At 39.5% G+C, this 21049-nt stretch overlaps 1 long non-coding RNA gene across 2 annotated transcripts; it reads left to right on the forward strand.

Annotated features, from left to right (window-relative positions):
• LOC123947979 lies at nucleotides 1–20762 on the forward strand. 2 transcript variants are annotated; one of them, XR_006819901.1, is made up of 3 exons: nucleotides 1–155; nucleotides 780–893; nucleotides 19588–20762. It is a non-coding gene; the product is annotated as an uncharacterized LOC123947979 (long non-coding RNA). The 2 variants fall into 2 exon arrangements; XR_006819900.1 differs by having other exon boundaries at nucleotides 19591–20762.
• Nucleotides 20763–21049: the final 287 nt, after the last annotated feature.

The following is a 21049-nucleotide window of genomic DNA, read 5'->3' on the forward strand; positions in this document are numbered from 1 at the left end:
GGGAAGCGGGTCCTCCCCCACCAAGCTCGGGTTGCCATGGCAACTGGGAGGCCTGGTGGTCGGCCGCAAACGCCGTGCATCTGCTCTTCCCCTTGGCCGTACTGAGGGGGACATCCTAGGTGCCAAGGAGGAGTAAATTGTCTCATCAGAGTGAGGTAGGGACGGGTCAGAGCAGAGCCTGGGCGGCCGAGAGGCTGCGGCTTTACAGAAGGGAACATTGGGCTGAACCTTTCCAGACTTCCCTGGAATTGTGTCTTGGCTCTGTCACTAATTTTCTCTGTGACCCTGATTAACGCATTGCCTGCCCCTGGCTTCAGTTTCCTCACCAGGCAGCTCTAGGCTGTCATCTAATAAAATCCCAGGGTGCTTTGTCTGAGAATGTGCTAGCACTCTGACCTTTATTCCGTGGCCCCTTTGCAAGGCCTGTGGCATCCTGAGAGTTCAGGGCCCCCGCACCAGGGGAGTAACACCAGTGCGCAGGCACTGAGCATCTTCTAGATACTAGGCACTGTACATAGCCTATTTCTAATTTTAACAACTTGCAAAAGTAAGCATTTTGCAGAATTGAAAGCTGAAGCTCACAGAGCTTGGGTGATCTACCCACGACCACCCAGGGAGTAAAAGTGGTCAGGCTGAGATTTGAATCCAGGTCAGTCTGGCTCCAGACCAAAGTTCGCGCTCTTTGCATTATGACACGCTATGGCTCTAGCTACGTATACATTATATGTGACCGCTGGGCGGTGATTGCTTATGTACTTACTTGTCCATTTTTTTGGCAGGAACATAATGGAACAGGGATGGTGTTGGCCGATCCCGAAGAAGAGTTCAGCCGTGTCTGGATATGTCAGCGGCAGTGCTAGGAATTGGAAAGGTGTATGTGCTACAGACATAAGGTGTGTGTGCTTTTATGTGGTGTGTGTCAGGGAACTGGTGAGGAGTTGTGATATGCAGGCATGTGTCTGTATTGATTCCTAGAGCCGGGGAGACAAAATTCTTTAAGGGGGACTCAGTGGTAGCTTATCACCATCACCCCCAGGGATTTACTCATTCTCAGTGGTTTTGTCTTACCCCATAGATAGAGCTTAGAGAAGTGAGAGGCAGGGAAGAAAGCCCAGAAGAGCTGTTTTTTGTTGTTGTTGTTGTTCGTTTAATTTATTTAGAGAGAGAGAGCAGGGGGAAGGGCAAAGGGAAAGAATCTTAAGGAGACTCCCTGCTGAGTGCAGATTCCCAAAGCAGATCCTGAGATCATGACCTGAGCCAAAATCAAGAGGCAGATGCTCAACCAACTGAGCCACACAGGCGCCTCTCCAAAAGAGCTGGTCAAAGAAAATGCTTAGAGGATCAAGGCAAGGGTGAGCAAAGCAGTGTGGCTTACGTTGTTGAGGTGGGGACCTTCCTTCTGCAGAGAACAGAGCAGTACCCTCAAAGTACTCTCAGTAGCAAGGACTGGAGAAGAACAAAGGGATAGGTGCACAGAGGAGGAACAAGGTTGATGCTGGGTGGATATTTTGTTGATAGACTTCCTTGTGAGCTCAGGTACCCCTGGGGATACCCTGAAATACCCAGGAGGCTAGATGTCCTGTGAGCAGCTAGAAAAAGGCAAGAAGTGTGGATCACTGGTGGACAAAAAAATACACATATGAGTGTTGTCTGTGGGTGTGATTAGTTACATATGTCTTTGTTTCTTTGAGATATCGTTGGGTCATTTTGCTTTGGTTCCCATCTTTCTCCTTATAGAGCAAACTCCTGAAGACAAGATCAATTTCTCCACCCTTCTCCTGTCTTTCCCCATAAGAAGGCGAGAATTATGTTTCTAAGACTCCTATCTGATCATGTTATTTTCCGGAACTTAAAAATCCTTCTGTGACTTTACCTTTGGGTAAAATAAAGTCACAATGCTTAACATGCTCTTTAAGGCTTTCCATGGTCTGGAACCCTGCTGACTTCCCCAGTCTCATCTCTTGCCCTTTTATCCTCTTTCAGCTTTATTACCCTCTATTCAACCTAGTAGCCACTAGCCACATGTGGCTATTTAAATTTAAATTAATTAAAATTAAATTAAATTAAAATTGCATTCCCTGAGTTACATGACACTAGTCACATTTCAAGTGCTCAGTAGCCCTATGTGACTAGTGGCTGTCTTATTGGACACGGCTGATACAGAATATTTTTATTTTAGCAAGTTCTTTGAGCTGTGATGCTCTATACTCTCTGTACCTCATGTATGATATATTCTATGGGAATTTGCTCAGCTAAGCCTCTTGCTTGAAACATTCTTTCTCCACCTCCTTGAATCTGAAAATTCTACACAATTGCTTTTTTTTTGTTGTCTCCTTGATAAGCATGTAAGCCTCAATGAAGGCAGGAGCTAGGTCTGTCTTGTTCCCTGTTGATTCTCCATTGTCATGTTGATGAATCACAGACCTGTACCGCTGAAACAAATAATACATTATATGTTAATTTAAAAAACAACAACAGGGGCGCCTGGGTGGCTCAGTGGATTAAGCGGCTGCCTTTGGCTCGGGTCATGATCTCAGGGTCCTGGGATCGAGCCCCGCATTGGGCTCTCTGCCCCGCAGGGAGCCTGCTTCCTCCTCTCTCTCTACCTGCCTCTCTGCCTGCCTCTCTGCCTACTTGTGATTTCTCTCTCTGTCAGATAAATAAATAAAATCTTTAAAAAAATAAAAAAATAAAAAACAACAACAACACATAAAATAACTGTGCACGTAAAACAATTTTTTTGAGAAAATAAATATAGTATTACAGTTTTTTTTTATAAAAAAGGATTGTCATGTAGAAGGAGAGAGAAAATGTTGAACTAAAGTGAGAGACAGTAATAGAAAGACAAATTTCTGGTCTGGTCATTTTCTTTTAGAAATTGTTGATAATTCCATTGTTTTGCCCTAGAAACAGCAATTGCATCTGGTTCAACCTAATAGTAAGGAAGAACTCTGGAAGAATTGGAGATGCTTTAGTTGATTCTGATGAGTTCCCTGTCACTGGGATAGGTCAAGCCAAAGCAGACTCTGTTGGAACAATGTGTGAATATTTCCTGGGTTGAGTAGACTGCTTCATTGGTCTGATTTTAAGAATCTAAATCAGTGTTTCTCGAGCAGAGTCTTTCATTCAAGGGTTGAGTATGCCATAATGACAATCACAGCTAGCCAAAGTCTATGTATCGGATCTGCTCAAGATATTTCACGTAGATTATTTCCTTAATCCTCACAGTGATCATATGAAGTCCATTTGGATTAACCACGTGAGACTCGGGTTAAGCAATATACCCAGAACATACAGCTAGTAAATGGCAGAGGCTGAATTCATATTTAGGTCAGTATGAAGTTGAGCTCATAATCACGCTGTAATTAAGGGATAGAGTTTTATCATGAAGTTTCAGTCGTATATTGGCACATCCTTTTAAAGTAACAAATGCTGGTTTTTATAATGAATATATTCCTTGCACTTAGGTGGTTTGGGGAAAACAAAGATGAATAAGGCCATGGTTCCCACAATGTAGTTGGGAAGGTAAGGCATATACTCAAATAACAGTGATGCAGAACAATGAATAGTATATTATTTGAAAAGAGGGAGTCATCTTCGCTGAAGGCATCTCTCAAGTAAGCAATAGGATGAGGACAGAATTATAGGAGAATTCGATCGTATATATGAGAATTATATGAGAACAACAACAGTACACATATGGGAACACAGAAGAGAAAAACAACCGCTTTGCTTGAAAGAATAATAATTAGTTTGGAAAGTAAGAGTCTGCAATATCGGTTGTGGTTTTTCCACTAACCAGCCATGTCACTGGAACCTCTTTCTGCTTTATCTACCTAATAAGCTGGACTGGACAAACTAGCAATGAAATCATGAGCCAGTCGTGAGCCAATCGAAATCATGTGTAAAATATGAGTAGAGACCTATATTACACATACATGCATTTTCAAGAGGAAGTGCCAGAGGTTCCATCAGATTCACAAAGAAATCACAACTCAAAAAAATGTTAGGTTTCATGGTCACTTTAAAGTCTGCAATTCTGAGATTCTATATTTTATTTTTGTCAGCATTATTGACATATCTGTCAGGAAATGGACTGTCATGCCAAGCTTACTGACCAAGCAAAGGACAGAGATATTTTTATTTTAAACTGGAGAATCATACTTAGAACGATTTAGAAACTGTCCAGATTTCCTTACTGGGCAGAATATATGGTCTTAAAAAAAAAAAAAAACCTCTTAATTTGCTTTTCTGCAATTTACATAATGGATCTCAATTTTCAAGGAGGCCTTGCATTTATTAAAATCATTTGCAACTAATTGATGTAAGCCTTACTAACATAGACACAGATTACTACACATACAAATGTACCCAAATCTACAGCCCAATGAATTATCACAAAGCAAAAACCCACGTGACATCACCCTACCGAGTCACTGAATATTACCAGTCTCCCAAAGCCTCCTTTCTAGTCACTACCGTCCTTATTCTCCCCAAACTAGGATTCTGACTTCTAATATTGTAGCTTATTTTCCCACTTTTAAACTTTATATAAGTGGACTCCTATAAGATCATTTAAATATTTAATACTGTGAGAGTTATCCATGTTGTTGCATATAGCTGTAGTTCACTGATTTTTGTTGCTAAATTTAGTATTTCCTATTGTAATCATACTACCATTTATTTATCTATTCCCCTGTTAAAGGGCATTTGGGCTATTTACAGTTTTTAGTTACTGTGCAACATTCTTGTGCTTAACTTTTACTGTACATACACATACATTTCTGTTGGGAATATACCCAGGAATAAAATTAATGGATCTTAGCTTTTGATCAGCACAGTCCTAGAAATATAGTACAAGTCATCATATGGAACTTAAAATTTTCTAGTAGACACATTAAAAAGTTTTTTAAAAAGTGAAATTGATATTGAGCATGCATTTTAAAAAATATTTATGTGTCTATCTATCTATTTATTTATTTTTAGAGAAAGACAGAGGGTGCAAGCTGTGGGGAGGGGCAGAGGGAAAAGGAGAGAATTTCCAAGCCGACTCCCCACTCAGTGCAGAGCCCCTCATGGGGCTCGATCCCATAAACCTGAGATCATGACCTGAGTCAAAATTGAGAGTCAGACACTTAACCCACTGAGTCACCCAGGTGCCCCAAGCTTGCATTTTATTAACCCAGTACATCCAAAATATTATCATTTCAACATGTCATCAATATGAAAATTCTGAATCAGATATTTTACATTCTTTTTTACATATTGAATTTTCAAAGTCCAATGTGTATTTTACATTTATAGAAATTTGGACTATGCACGTTTCAAGTATTCAGTAATCTATGTGGCTATGAACTACGACATTGGATGGATGTGTCGTTAGGTGATACTACCTAACAGATTCCTAGTGGCTGTGTACCAATTCACATTCCCGGTAGCAGCACACGAGAGTTAGTTGTTCCAAATCTTCATCAAAACCAGGTACTGTGAGGGTGCCTGGGTGGCTCAGTAAGTGAAGCGTCTGCCTTCCGCTCAGGTCATGATCCCAGGATTTTGGGATTGAGCCCACCTGGGAGCCAGCCCACCTGGGAATCCCTGCTCAGCCGGGAGTCTGCTTATTTATCCCTTGTCCTTTGCCCCTCCCTGCTGGTCGGGTGCTCTCTCTCTCTCTCTCTCAAACAAATAAAATCTAAAACAAACAAACAAAAAACTGACCTGGTACTGTGAGCTTTTTAAATTTTAGCCATTCTAGGGGCATCTGGGTGGCTCAGTGGGTTAAAGCCTCTGCCTTCAGCTCAGGTCATGATCTCAGGGTCCTGGGATCAAGCCCCGCATCGGGCGCTCTGCTCAGCGGAGAGCCTGTTTCCCCCTCTCTCTCTGCCTGCCTCTCTGCGTACTTGTGATCTCTGTCAAATAAACAAAATATTTTAATAAAAAAAATAAATAAATTTTAGCCATTCTGATGGTTCTGTACTGGTATCTTATTTTGGGTTAATTTCCATTTCCTTAATGAGAAGGAGGCTGAGTCTCTGCATGTTTATTGACAAATTGATCATCTCTTTCAGGAAGAGTCTGGGTCTTTTTTCTATTGAGTTGGTCTGTTTTCTTCTTTTTTCTTTCTTTTTTTTCTTTTTGGTCTGTTTTTTTTCTTAAGGGTATCATAAGATTAAGTGAAAAGCATTATCTTTTTTTATTTTCTGGAACATCTTGTATATTGGCATTTTTAACTCCTTTACTGATTGTTCTCCAACAAAGCCGTTTACCCTAGAATTTTCTATATGGGAAGTGTTAAATTATAGATTTATTTCTTAATTATAGCACTATTCAAATATCCCTATTTCTTCTTGTATCAGTTTTAGTAAGGTGTATTTTTCTATGAATTTGCTCACCCCATATAAATATTCAATGCATTAGTCTGAAGTTGTTTATAATGCCCTATTATCCTTATCAGAGCTGCAGGGTCTGCAGTGACATCTCATTTTTACTAGATACTGGTTACTTTTGCCATGTATTTTTTCCTTTATTAGTCTCACAAATTCTGTTGGTCTTCTGAAAGAACAGTTTCCTCAAATCTCTCCATTCTGTTTTTTCTTGTTTATTATTTTCTACTTTTATCCTTCTTGCTTCCTTCCTTCTGCTCTTACTGGATATAATTTACTATTATTTTTCTAACTTTCCTCTTTTTAAAAAAAATACCATTAGAACTACTTATCTGCTTTTAAATACAGCCTTAGTTGTGTGTCATAGTTCTGATATATAGCATTTTCGTTATCATTAAGTTTTAAATATTTCCTAATTTTTCTGGCCTACTGGTAGGGTGGATTACCTTAATTCATTTTTGAATGTTGGAACAGTCCTGCCTACCTGGAATAAAGCCTTAATGGTAATGGTACATAACTCTTTTTACACATTATTGGATTCAATTTATAATTTTTTTTGAGGATTTTTGCATTTATGTTCATGAGCAATATTGTTCTGTAATTTACTTGTCTGGTAATCTCGTGGTTTAGTTTTGGTATTAGGGTAATCCTGACCTCATAGAGTTAGGAAGTACTCCTGCTTCTATCTCCTGGAAGAGATTGTAGACAATTTTTATATAATTTCTTCCTTAGATGTTTGGTAGAATTAACTAGTGAATTCTGGGCTTGGTGTTTTCTGTTTTGAAAGGTTATTAATGATTGAGTCAGTACCTTTTTCAGTTGTAGGACGATTCAGATTGTCTATTTCTTCCTGCATGAGTTTTAGCAAATTACATCTCACTGAATTGGTCCATTTCATCTGGGTCATCACATATCTGGGCGTAGGGTTGTTTGTTACATTTATTATCCTTCTGATGTTATTGGAGTCCATAGTGATGTCCTCTCTTTCACTTCTGATCATTGTAATTTGTTTTTCTTTTCTTTTCTATTTAGATAGCCTAGCTAGACAGCTTTTGATCTTATTGATTTTCTCTATTGATTCCCTGTTTTCAATTTCATCAATTTCTGGTGGGTTTTTTTTTTTTTTTCCTTTTGCTTAGTTTGGATTTGATTGGCACTTCTTTTACTAGTTTCCTAAAGTGGAAGCTTAGACTACTGATTTTACATCTTTTTTTAAAAAAAGATTTTATTTATTTATTTGACAGACAGAGATCACAAGTAGGCATAGAGACAGGCAGAGAGAGGAAGGGAAGCAGGCTCCCTGCTGAGCAGAGAGCCCGATGCCGATGCCGATGCCGGGCTCAATCCCAGGACCCTGGGATCATGACCGGAGCCAAAGGCAGAGGCTTTAACCCACTGAGCCACCCAGGCGCCCCAGACTACTGATTTTACATCTTACTCTTTTGGCTAATACAGGCATTCAATGCTATAAATTTTCCACTAAGCATTCCTTTACTGAGTCCCACAACATTTGTTAAGTTGTATTTTTATTTTCACTCAGTTCACATTTCCTTTGTTGTCTTACTCACTACAAGCTGTTGTAACACAAATACACACTGAGTGGCCTAAACAACAAGCATTTATTTCTCGAGAAGTCAGAGATCACGGCTCTAGCAGATTGGGGTCTGGTGAGGACCTACTTCCCGCCTTTCGGTAGGTTCCTTCTCCATACCCTCAACTGACAGAGAGGAAGCTCTAGTCTCAGTCTCCTCCTCTTGTAAGCACATTAATCCTATTATCTGGTCCCCATCCCCAAGACCTCACTTAAATTTTACCTTCCAAACCTCCTAAAGGCCCCACCTAATACCATTCTATTGGGGGTTAGGATTTCAACATACGAATTTTGGTGGGACACAAATATGCAGTCTATAATCCTTGTGATTTCTTCTTTGACCTATGTGTTATGTTATACACAACTAACGAACCATTGAACACTACATCAAAAACCGAAGATGTACTATATGTTGGCTAATTGAACTTAAAAATAGTTTGAAGAAGGAGAAGGAGAAAGAGGAGGAGGAGGCTACTTCTTAACTTCTAAATGTATGGAGATTTTTAAGGGGTATTTAAATCAATTTCTAGTCAAACTGTGGTCAGAGAACACGTCATAGGATTTCCGTCTTTTGGAAATTTTTGAGCCTTGCTTTATGGCTAAGCACATGATAAACTTGAGATGATTTTTCTGAGTGCTTAGAAATATGTATACAACAGTTGTTGAGTTCAATTTAGTATATAAGCAATTAGATCAGTTTTGTTAATTGTGTTGTTCAGACTTCCTATATTCTTACTTTTTGTTAGCATTGATTTTGTAATCATTGTTATAACAGATTCATTGCTTGTTTCATTTCTATGACTACAGATAAATTCTTTCTTGTAGTTCTGGAAATTTTCGATCTGCATCTTTTATAGTATGTTATAAGATAAAAACCAGTTTCCAATTGCATTCTCCTGCTGGTAAGTTGAACTTTCTCACTGTGAAATATCCCACTTATCTCCAGTGGTGCTTATTACCTTAAAGACTATTTTGTCTGGACTTTTCTTTGTTGAAAGGTTTTTGATTACTGATTCCATCCCCTTACTAGTTAGAAACCTATTCAGATTTTATATTTCCTCCAGCTTTTGTCTTGGTAGGCTGTATGTTTCTATGAATTTGCCCATTCGATCCAGGCTGTCCATTGTATTGCCATACCACAGTTCCTCAAACTCTTTTATAATCCTTATTTCTGTAAAATTAGTATAAATATCCCCACTTCCCTTTCTGATTTTTGTTATTTGTGTCTTCACTCATTTTTTTCTTCATCATACTAGCTAAAGGTTTGTCACATTTGTTAATCTTTTCCAAGAACCAATTCTTGGTTTTACTTGATTTTCTCTATTATTTTTCTATACTCTATTTTATCTTGGCTCCAATTTTTATCATTTCTTTCCACCTAATAGATTTAGATTAGTTTTTTCTTCTTCTCTAGTTCCGTAAGGTGTAAATTTAGGTTGTTGATTTGAAATCTTCTTTTTTAACAGAAGCATTCACAGCTAAATATTTCCCTCTTGGCTACTCTCAGTATGTCTCAATTTTCAGTATGTTTTCATTTTCATTTATCTTAATATATTGTCTAATTTCCCTTGTGATTTCTTTCTTGACCCATTTGATTATTTGAGTGCATTGTTTAATTTCTACATATTTGTAAATCTTCCAATTTTCCTCTGCCATTGGTTTCATTCCATTCCATTAAGACAAGGAAAAATATTTTGTATAATTTTAGTCTTTTAAATTGATTAAAAATTGTTTTGTGGCCTGACAGATGATCTATCCTGGAGAATATTACATGTGTACTTAGAAAAATGTATACTCTGTTATTGTTGGGTGGAGTATTCTTTATATGTCTGTTAGGTCCAGTGTTGTTTAAGTCCTCTGTTTCTGCAATGGAATGAATGTTTATGTCGCCCTCAAATTTATATGTTGAATTCCTAATCCCAATGTGATGGTATTAGGAGGTGTGGGACCTTTGGGGTGGTGATTAGGTCATGAGGTTGGAAATCAAGAGTCAGACACTTAACTGACTGAGCCGTCTAGGCACCCCTAATACTTTTGTTCTGAAGTCTTTTTTTTAGTAAGCCTGATGTCTAGACTTGCTTGGGGATGGTTTCTGTCAGTTTATTTTATTCCTTGAATGAGCCATATTTTTCTGTTTCTTTGTATGCCCTGTGAATTTTTGTTTTTGCTGAAAACTGGATATTTGATTATTATAATGTGGTAATTCTGGAAATGAGGTTCTCACCCGTCCTTGGGATTCACTGTGGTTTTGTTTTTTTTTTTTTTTAATTGTTGAAGGCTATAACTTGTTGAAGGTTTGTTTTAAGGCTTTTACAAACTACCTTTGGACTGTTCCTTGTCATGTGAGCTCATTTGAGTCTCTGTTTGCATGTTCAGCCAATGTTTTGATGGAGATTTCCTTGAAGGCTAGGAACCAACAAATAACACACAAATATACACAGAAATACACACACACACACACACACACACACTGAGAGAGAGAGAGTTCTGAAGGCGGGGTCTGTGCTGAACGGTCCTTTACAGATTAGCTATACTTCCTCTGAGCCTGGAGATCAGCCTGAGGTGAAAACTTAAAGTCCTCTCAAGACTTTTCTGAGAATGGGCACCTGGGTGGCTCAGTGGGTTAAAGCCTCTGCCTTCGGCTCAGGTCATGATCCCGGGGCCCTGGGATCGAGCCCCACGTTGAGCCCCACGTTGGGCTCTCTGCTCAGCGGGGAGCCTGCTTCCCCTTCTCTCTCTGCCTGCCTCTCTGCCTACTTGTGATCTCTGTCTGTCAAATAAATAAAAAAACAAAATATTTTTTTAAAAAAAAGACTTTTCTGAGAATGAGTTTTCTTCTGGGCATGCGTGTGACTCTGAATTCCTTTGTATATATGGCTGCTTTTGAATGTACTGATTTTCTAGAGTCTCACCTTAGCTTCTTCCCAGCACCTTTGATGTTATATCGTATGTCTCTACCCATAATCTCTGGCCTCAGGGGTTTATAGCCGCCTTCTAGCTTTTACTAGCAGTGCCCACCAGTTTCCCCACCAATAGTCCAAAGTGTATTAGGCAGAATGAGTGAGTCAGTCATGTCAGAACTGAGTACAGAATAATTTTCAAGTAAGGTCTGTTCTGCTCCCTTTTGTTCAAGATGGAGAACTGGGCTGGGGCGCCTGGGTGGCTCAGTGGGTTAAAGCCTCTGCCTTCAGCTCAGGTCATGATCTCAGGGTCCTGGGATCGAGCCCCGCATCGGGCTCCCTGCTCAGCGGGGAGCCTGCTTCCCTTCCTCTCCCTCTCTGCCTACTTGTGATCTCAGTCAAATAAATAAAATCTTAAAAAAAAAAAAAGATGGAGAACTGGGTTGCTGGTGCTGAAAACCAAGACTTGTCACCACTGCATCCGGGGGGGTGGGGGGGTGTGATAGGCAGAGGATGAGCAAAAGCACCACCATGCTTTCCTATGATTCTGAAGATGTTTTTTCTTGATTAGACATGCTTGGTTGCTATAAACCTTTAATTGTTTTCAAGGCACCTACAAAGTTTGTTCAGTGTAGTTTGGTTGGCTGTTTTTCTTTTCGTTTTAATGGTTTATGGGGAAACAAAATCTTGGAGCTTCCTAATCTTCTGTTTTCATGACGTAACTCAAATTTTATTTTTTTCCCTCCTATTAACTATAACCCTATTTCTAGACTCATTTCTTTTGTGTGACAAACACATTAGTATTTCTTATAGCAATAAACCAGACATTATTAATTCTCCCACTTCTATCTTAAGCAAAGGTCTTTATCGAACCTTTGTATTCCAAAAAGACATTTTTGTTAGTTTAGACATTTAGTTTGGCAGATATTTTCTTTAAAAAAAATTTTTTTTATTTAAATTCAATTTAGTTAACATGTAGTGTATTATTAGTTTCAGGGGTAGAATTTCTTGATTCATCAGCTGCAAATGCCCTCCTTAATGCCTGTCACCCAGTTACCCCATCTCCCACCCATCTCCCCTCCAGCAACCCTGTTTGTTTCCTAGAGTTCAAAGTCTCTTATGGTTTGCCTCCCTTTCTGTTTTTTATCTTATTTTTCCTTCCCTTCCCCATATTCATCTGTTTTGCTTCCTAAATTCCACGTGAGTGAAATCATATAGTATTTGTCTTTCTCTGACTTACATATTTCACTTAGCATAATACGTTCTAATTCCATCCATGTTGTTGCAAATGGCAAGATGTCATCCTTTGTGGTGGCTGTGTAATATTCCATTGTAAATAGATACCACATCTTCTTTATCCATTCATCTGTCGAGGGTCATCTGGGCTCTTTCCATAGTTTGGCTATTGTGGATATTGTTGATGTAAACATTAGGGTGCCTGTGCCCCCTCGAATCACTATTTTTCTATCCTTTAGATAAATACCTAGTAATGCAGTTGCTTTACTAATTACAATGCAATTACTTTTTGAGGAACTTCCTTCCTGTTTTCCACAGTGGCTTCACCAGTTTAGATTGGCAGATATTTCATCAGCACTTTGAAAATATCATTGCATTATCTTTTAGCTTCCATTGTTTCTGTTGGAAGGTCATCAATTTTGAAAAATTTTACCAACTATATGACACACTTGTTCTTTCCATCTCAGACACTTGTTGCATTTCTGTTATACTTTCTTGATCTATTCTCTGTATCTTAGGAATTTTCCGTGTATTTCCGTCTCTACAATCTAGTACGGGTATTTCCTTCTAACCTCTCTTCCAGTTCATCAATTCTCTCTTCAGCTGTCTGTAATCTGTTATACCATCCATCCACTGAGTTCTTTTAATTTTTGAGTTTTATAATTTATAAGTTCTCAGCCCAAATTCTTAATGTTTTATCTTTTTTGAATATTTCGTCATAGTTATTTTTAAGTCTGTGCCTTATAGCTTATTATTTGAAGGTCTTAGAGGTCATACATTGCTTCTCTTGGTTTTCTTTCATGTTTTCTTATCTCTTCACATCCTAATTAATTTTAATCACAGAACATGAATTGTAGGTTAAACATTGGAATAATAATTTAAGGCCTAAGGGAATGGCTATATTTCTCCAGAAAGAATTTAGATTAGCCTTGGTCACAAAACTAGGATATCAGTAATCTCTGAGCACTCTAATCCAATTTCAGACATTATTTGAATTTAGGTTTCAAAATCTTCATGAGCTAGTCCAATTCCAGTTCATCCTTCCTTCTAAGAAGTAGTTTTTTAAGACAAGGACCTAACCAATATATGGTGGATCATCAAGGCCTTCCTCATCAAGTCTCAGACAAATTGTTGTCTTCAATTTTGTATTTCTAGTCCCATGAGGCTCTTGAAAACACTGCTCAGTTTATGAGGCCCTCACTGTTCTCTTCTTCAATCAGCAGACACTACAGGGGAAAACAGCCTCACTGCCTCTCTGGATTCTGTTTTCCCTTGAATCTTGATCGCTTTCCTTACTTTACTAGTTGTCTGATGCCTACTAACAAATTTTTTAAAAAAAATCTTTTTGTCCAGTTTTTCTAGCTGTCTTCCAAGGGAGATTTAGTTTCAAAGGGTTCATGCTAGAAGTAGAAGTTGCCAAATCATTTCTACCACAATATATATATATTTTGCTATTTTTAACTAATCCCTGACCTAATTCAAGAAATACAGTGAGAAGGGATATGGGAACTTGAGAGAATTTTAGGGAGCATTTTGGCCTTAATAATAATAGAAGTGAAACGGCTGAGATCCTGATCGAGCCAGATATTGTTCTTACCTTTTCACGCACTTACACCTTTAGCTTCTAAAGATAAATTTCATGCAAAGCCAAGGTATTTTCTCCAGTAAAGAGTAATCATGAAAGTGGGACTCTCTCTAAAGATGACATACTTCTTGATCTATAGTTTGTTGCTAGCATTCAGTGACTGGCTCAAGACTGGGACATGGTAATTAGGCAACAAAATTTGTGGAATAAACAAATTAATAAAGAATGTTGGAATGTAATTGAACTAGTAATTGTATTATTGAGTTACACTTTAAAGAACCATTTGTAGGCACAATTGAAGACGCAGAGAAGCATCTAATCAAATGTGTTCTGAGGCTTGATTTAAATCCTGGCTCACAATAATGCAGCTGTTTGTTCTCCACTGTCTGTAACCATTTAGCTCAGCAAAGATGTGTCACAGTAAGCATCCCTTCCAAGCCAGGAACATGTCATACATAAACCTGGCTTGCAATTAAGATTAAATATTGCTCATAGGTATCCATCTGTCTTGGAAGGTTTAGCTGTTCACCTACCTCAGGAGGTTCCACGGAGCAATGTGAATATGTCATTTTAAAAAATTGTACCAATTTTGAAATAACACTGAGTGTAATTAAAGGTATTATACATAATGTTAGCCCAAAAGATTCAGCCAGTTATTGAGGTACTGGGAAGATAATCTTCTTCAATATAAAATTCCGTTACATGTTATTTCATTATTTATTTGTTAGGATTTTATAGCTATTTTTCTCTAAAAATCTTCAAGGTACTCCCATATGACTCTTTTAAAGTTGGCTCTTTTTATGTAAAGTTATAAATGAGGGAAGTACGGTAGTGCAGAAAGGGGAAAGGAAATGAGAAAAAGAAAGGTTCAGGAGAGACTCTAGCAGAACAACTAGTATTATTCATACATTTTACGTGAAGAAGTTGTATACCAATAAACATCACCTCAGTGGTAGGAGACTAGTTTTTCATAAAACTGAAGATCCCTCTTCGTTTGATGACCTCACTTACTGACTCTGTGGTAATTTTAAAGTATGTCACAAATTCTTTGTGACACTCTTTCCACGAGTGGTGGAGCCTGTGTCCTCTCTCCTTGAACCTGAGTGGGCCTTGGACTCCCCCAGTCAGTGGAGTACAATGCCACGTGCTTTGGGACACTTGTGTTTAGAACTCAGCCACCATATTGTGAGGAAGCTAACGTAGGCACATGGTCAGGTCATGGAACAACCCTGGCCAACAACCTTGGCTAAGGTCTCAGCCAACAGCTAACGTCAACAACAGCCTTGAGCCTTTATGTATTTCTAATCCTCAGCACTGAGTTTTCGGTGGAGGCTTTATGGGGCAGAGACAAGCCATTCCCACTGTTTTCTCTCTGAATTCCTGACCCACCAAATTTATGAGCATAATAAAATGATTGTTTTATGCCAGTAAGTTTGGGGAAGTTGGTTGTATAGCAAATAGACAACTAGATCCCACTCAAAATTGAGGACTAGAATCTGGTCACAACCTAGGTCTCCTGGCTCATCTTCCTCATTCTTCCTATCCCCTCTGGCTCCACACTCCTGTACTCTCTCCTCACTCTGCCCCTGCCCAGTCCGTTCTCCCTTACACAGGCACTTGCACCTTCCCCACACTTCTCCTGGTGCCATTTCCTCTTCCAGGGCGTTAGTGTTACTAAGATCCGGTTTGAGTTCTATTTGGACCTCTCAGTAGCAGAGAGATCAATCTCTTATCTTTACCAGAAAAATAGGAGTCAAAATAGAACCTATTCATAGATTAAATGGCTAAAGTATTTAAAGTACTTAGTGCCTGACACACACATAGTAAACATTCAGTAAGTATTAGCTATTATTATAAGTTCGTTCCATTCTCGAAAGTGAGTTTCTATTGAACAGTTAAGGCTTAAATGAAACTTCTGTCTTTTAAGTCTGAGCTCGTACGTCAATTCCTCTGTGAAGACATCCCCATTTACCAGAAAAAATTAAATTGCTCCTTCCATTATGCTTCCAAGGACTTTTCACATTCTCCCATTATAGCTTTGACAAGTAACTTATTATACATGTGATTCCCCACCCCTTAGACCTGACATTCCTCAAGGGAAAGGTTTAAGGCCAAGACCTCACAAAAATACAGAATGTCCTTGTCTCTTGTGTGAGTATATGTGTGTATGTGTGTATATTTGATATATGTGTACATCAAATACCATAATGAGGAAAAGAAAGTGAAGAATTAGATGATTATAGTAGGACAAGACTCGAGGATTTATAGAACTTGGGTTCCTGCCCAAATACTCTTTCCAATCAAAAGACTTAAATTTTCCACCTTTGTTGAGGTTATATAAATGAATTGTGGAAGCCATGTAAGGGAAGATGTACATTCTGTCCACTGTGTACCAGCCACTGTAGTGGGTGCATACAGTTTGGACTCCATGGTCTATTAATATATACCCCCTTGCAAATATCCCCAACGGCAGTGCCCAAACGTGAACCTAACTGTGCGGACTAGAGGAGCTGAGTGCTGCTAGAGAGTATCACACAGCTGAGCTGACTGGATGCACTTTGACTACATCTCTAACTGCACATGGGCCATCGGTACCACTCACCCATCTTTCTGAGTTTTTCTAGTTTCCCACTCCTTAAGAGGCCTTCCTCATTCCTCAGACTTCCCATATTCCTGGCCTTCTTTCCTGCTAGGTGGATGACCTCACTTCAGACTTCATTAGTAAAAATAAATACCATCAGTGGAAATTTATCTTTCTATACCTCCCCCAAAGACCTGCACTCGCCCCTATTTCTTCTGCTGCTAAAATGGAGAATGTATCCCTCCACCTGTCAAAGGCCAGTTCCTCCCTTTGGGTTCTAGGTATCTTTTATTCTCATCCACCCAAAGTCTTCTACCTTCTGGTTTTCCCCTTCTTTTTATGTTTCACCAGTGTTTCCCTCTCTACTGGCTCATTCCTGTAAACATGTTCTAGTGTTTCCCATCTTCTTTTTTTTTTTAAGATTTTTTTTTATTTATTTGACAGACAGAGATCACAAGTAGGTAGAGAGGCAGACAGAGAGAGAGAGGAGGAGGCAGACTCCGTGCGGAGCAGAGAGCCCAATGCAGGGCTCGATCCCAGGACCTGAGCTGAAGGCAGAGGCTTAATCCACTGAGCCACCCAGGCGCCCCTGTTGCCCATCTTCTTGACTTCACATTCTATACCCTTTCTCCTATTGCTTTATTTTTCTGCTCCTTTCTCAGGAAAGTTTCTTCAAAATAGCTGGCTACACCTGTTGTCTCTGCCACTTCTCTCACCGTTCCCTCTTGGGTTGACTCCAATGTAGATTCTCTTTCCAGCCCTCTCCACTGACCATTCTTATGAGGGTAATTAATGACCTGTTTTATTTTAAATTCACAGTAGCGTTTGCTTCCTTCAAGCTCTCCCTTCTTTTTTGCCTCTGGGACCTTACTTCCTCCTTGTTTTCCTCTGTCCTGCAGTCTGCAACTCCTTACCCTCCTTGACTGGTCTATTCTTCTCTGCCCTACCTCCAAATATTAGAGTTCCCTAAGGTTCCCGGGGCTTCTTCTTTCCTTGTCTCTTTCATTTCTCCCTAGATCATGTCATCTGTTGCGCAGGATTTAAAGAACATCTTCATGCTAATGAATTCTAAATCACCAGCTCAGGTATCTCTCAACCCCCCAGACTTAGATTTCCAATTGCCTTTCTAATATGTCCATATAGATAGTCCTTAGACATCTCAAATTTAACACGCATCAAAGAAATCTCAGTCCCCTCCCTGCTTTCCCTCCCAAACTAATATTCCCCGTCTTAGTAAACAGCACCACTTTCCACACCAGCTGCCAAAACCAGTAATGTGGAATTCATTCTTGACTCTACCAAGTGCTGTCTACCTCCAAAATATACTTATCTCTATCTCCACAGATGCCTGACTCAGATAGGCTCTCTATAAATATTTATTTTATGAACAAGCAAATAGGGACAATGTTTGTTTGCCCAACAAAGAAACATGGAATAGGTTCCTTTGAATCTAGTGGAAGGAGAAGTCAGTGTTCCTGTTCCAGGATCAGAAGACACTGGAATCAAAGCACACTGAAAAGAGGTGGGAAAAATATTTCCCCAGCTTCTGAGATAGGAAGAAAACGTGCGTGGGGGTAGAGAAGAGTCAAGGTGGCTAGATCATTATAAGTCACAACGTTCTGGTGTGCAGAAAGGAATGCTCACATAGAACAGGCAGGAAACTCTTTGAGGCCACTCCTTGGGAACTTTCTCACAGAAGAGTTTGTAAACTCAGAGAATGCGGCAACCCTTTGAAGAGCCTATTTAAAGGGCTCTAGTGTCTTAAGAAGAGGGGCGCTCTGAAGTAGGTAGCATGGAGGTCAACAGCAGTGTTATTGGCGATAGTAAAGCAACAGGGGAATTTTAGAAGCTATTCAGCATTCCTGCCAGTGAAAGGAGGTCTAGTGAAGGTGAATTTCCAAGCCCTCATGTTCTCAAGTCTCTCTCTCTCTCAGACACACACACACGCACACACACACACACCTTTTGTCAAAAATGTCTGGGAGAAGCAACATCTTATCTTTTGGAGAATCACTGTCCATATTTGCATTATAAATACTCCAAGATGTCCTGTCATAGAGAAAAATGGTTTAACTTTATTTCATACAGTATATCCCACACATGTTTGGCCTTGGTGCCCTTTGTCATGGAATACCTTATAACACATCACTGCACCCTACTGTTCTGCGACCCACAGAGGATTGACTGCAGGGAGGCTGTGTTTCCTTAGCTGTGGACTTGGGCTTGGTGAGGGGTCTGCAAATCCCCATATGGACCAGACCTTGAATAAATAACAGCACCTAAATACACATGGCCCCTTAAAAAATGTACATCCACATCTGTAATTTTAAAAATACTAATTCTTAATCACTGGACACTGAACATATAACTGTGATCCTAGTATGTGGAAGCATGAAGAGTAATTTCGCATTCAAAAGGGATCTTTATAAGTAAAAATTTGTGGCTCAACCATCCTTAAAATGACTTTGATCTGATAAGTAATAACAACTGATATATTTTGGTGCTTAATATACTAAGGTACTATACTAATTGCTTTATGGGGACGGTCTCATTTACTCCTTACAGCAATGAGCTATGAAGCAGGAACTATTATTACCATCTTCCTTGCATAGGTGAGAAAAATGAGGGTCAGTGAAATTAAGTGCAACAATTTGTTGAAAGCCATACAATGTGAACTGGTAGAGCTGGGAATTGAAGTGAGGAGCCTGACTCCAGAGCCTACAGCTCAGCCATTAGGCTGTGTGTCCCTCATCCGAGCAACCTGTCTTGGAGGGAAGGAAGCTATGTGTTTGAGCTTTTTAAGGAAAGAATAGAGATTTTTGTGTCCTGTTTTATGGCAGCTAATTCTGTTCCTACATGTTCCTGAGGAACTTCTCTGTGGACCTCTCCTCCACAAGACCAAGATTTCCCCTTTTCTCCTTAACTCTACAATGAAAGAAGAAAGCACACAATCCAGCATTTTGAGGAAAATGAAGGCATGAAAGAAGGGATCTTTCCTCACACTTTTCCCTCATGACATCACATCCATCTCCACTGCACCTCACCAGGACTTGGTTCAAAAAGAACAGGGAGAAAAAAAAAATTACAGACAGAGTTATGAAGTAACTTTGCTGGCAGGAGGGATATGTCCCTGCGCCTTTCCTAAAAGAGGGAGGTATGCGTTGCTTAGAATGGAGGCCCATCACCTCACGTTTGGCCATCATCCTGAACTGTGTATCCTCTTCTCAGTTAGGGACAGGCATGTGATTTGAATGTCTTAAGATATACTTTTGAGCCTACAGTAAACGTTAACATATATAATTTTTTTTTTCAAGCAGAAACACCAGAGAGCAAAATTCAGGAAGTGTAATGGCGGTCCTTCATGCATAACAATGACAACGATTGGGGAAGTAGGAGTTCTGAGTCCTTGACTCTCTGCCCCGTAAATTATCTGTCGAGTGCTGCTGCTTCATGTCTCAGATTGGTACTGCTCTGCTCTTTCCTCATATGGAATAGATTGTTGCTTACACATACGCAACGGCAACCCATCCCAGAGAGCATCCCACCAGGAAAATGGAGGATAAAATTGCTTCCCTGAACTGTTTTTCTTCTAGCAAGTTATTTTCCAGAGTTCTCCCAGCATGTCTCAAGCAGCACTTCAATACCTCATCTCCCGAGGTACGACACTATATTCTAAATGATGTCCTGGGAAAACACTTACTTAGGATCTAGATGGGAGTTAACAGTTTAACTGCCTTTTTTTTTTTTTTTTTTTTTTTTTTTTAAGAGCTGCATTTTAACACATGCATAGGAAGGGTCTGCAGGAGAAACAAAACCTCAGACTAGTCTATGGTATATTAATCTATCCTTACACCACACAGAATGACAACACTACATAATTTCTTTTGTAGATTAGTATGGAAGAATATATGGCATATATGTATGTCTCGATGTGTCTTCTCCCAGCTAAAAGCAAGGTGAAAGAAGAGAAAAGAGGGGCAGGAACGAAGATGAATCCAAGGCCTAAAACATGCACACAGTGATGACAGTTTGTAGACCTCACGCTGAGCTTTCCAGATGTGGATTCAAAGGAAAGGAATCTTGTCTGCTCAGAGGATCCCATAGGATCAAACCAATTGCTCGAGGGATTTTAAGCTGTTTTTGGCACTAAAATCAGGTAGGGGGTTTTGCCAGAGGCCTAGTGAAACAGATACCATATAATGAAGTGAACTTCATACCCAAACACAGTCTTTACAGTAGAGTCAGTAGGTTCATCGGGCTGTTCCTCATAAAGGCCCTCCAGCTCAGCTAGAAGCATCTCACCAAAGAGAATACTTCTACCGGGGGCCAGTCTAGCCTAAATAGTCAGCTCTCTGCTCGTCACTAATGTGCAAACAGTAGAGTCAAAATGAATCCAGAAAACACTATATTCATAAAATGGACAGTCTGGTTATCATCTGAGTATAGAAAGTTACACCTTGCTAATAAATGCTTTACTGACTTAAATTTTGATCAGTTTGTAAGTTTCCTATACCTTTCCCATCAGCATCATAAATATTCAGAGGAGGGTATAGTTGACAGCTGTGAGAAGTAGCAGCCTGGAAACGGATAATCACCACCATCACAAGCTCTAACATTTCTTTATATGCATTATCTCTGCACTCCTCCCAGTAATACTGCAAGAGGTTCTGTCTTACAACATAAGACACTGGAGATTATCGACACACCTCATTTTACTGAGCTGTGCTTTATTGGGCTTTGCAGATGTTGCATCTTTTGCCGATTAAAGGTTTGTGG

The sequence above is a fragment of the Meles meles genome, chromosome 8 (genome assembly GCF_922984935.1).
Source record: "Meles meles chromosome 8, mMelMel3.1 paternal haplotype, whole genome shotgun sequence".
NCBI lineage: Eukaryota > Metazoa > Chordata > Mammalia > Carnivora > Mustelidae > Meles > Meles meles.